The sequence below is a fragment of the Euprymna scolopes genome, chromosome 7, assembly GCF_053919585.1.
Source record: "Euprymna scolopes isolate OS-2025 chromosome 7, ASM5391958v1, whole genome shotgun sequence".
Taxonomy (NCBI): Eukaryota; Metazoa; Mollusca; class Cephalopoda; order Sepiida; family Sepiolidae; genus Euprymna; species Euprymna scolopes.
Window position 1 is genome coordinate 130,852,974 of NC_136488.1, and position 495 is coordinate 130,853,468.

Here is a 495-nt window from a genome sequence, read left to right on the forward strand (position 1 = left end):
AGTGATTCCTAAGTCATACTGAAATATACTTTAATTACACTACAAACTCGTGCAGTGAGTTTAATCTCGACTGCGCGTGCGCTGAATGGATAGATGGATGGATGGATGGATGGCTAAAACAGAAAAGAAAGCCGAGTCGGATTTATTTATTTTTGTTTGTTCTTTTGCGATGGTACCGGACGGTGTGGGGGGGGGGGGTCCAAAAGAGGTTTGAATTGTATCGAGAACGGTTCGAGCGTGACTTGTTATACGTTTCCGCTTGCAACCATCACATATAACAATCTTTTTTATTGAACTAAAAGTTGAGAGTTCACCAAGTTGTTATCTAGTACCGTTTTGATCCAATTAGAATATGAAAATACCACAAAATAATTTCATATCTAACGAAATTTACGAACAATACGGTTGCTCTTGCAACCGTAAGGGGGGGGGGCTGTTCTTAGCAAAAACGTGTGTAATAATAATAATAATAATAATAATAATAATAATAATAAT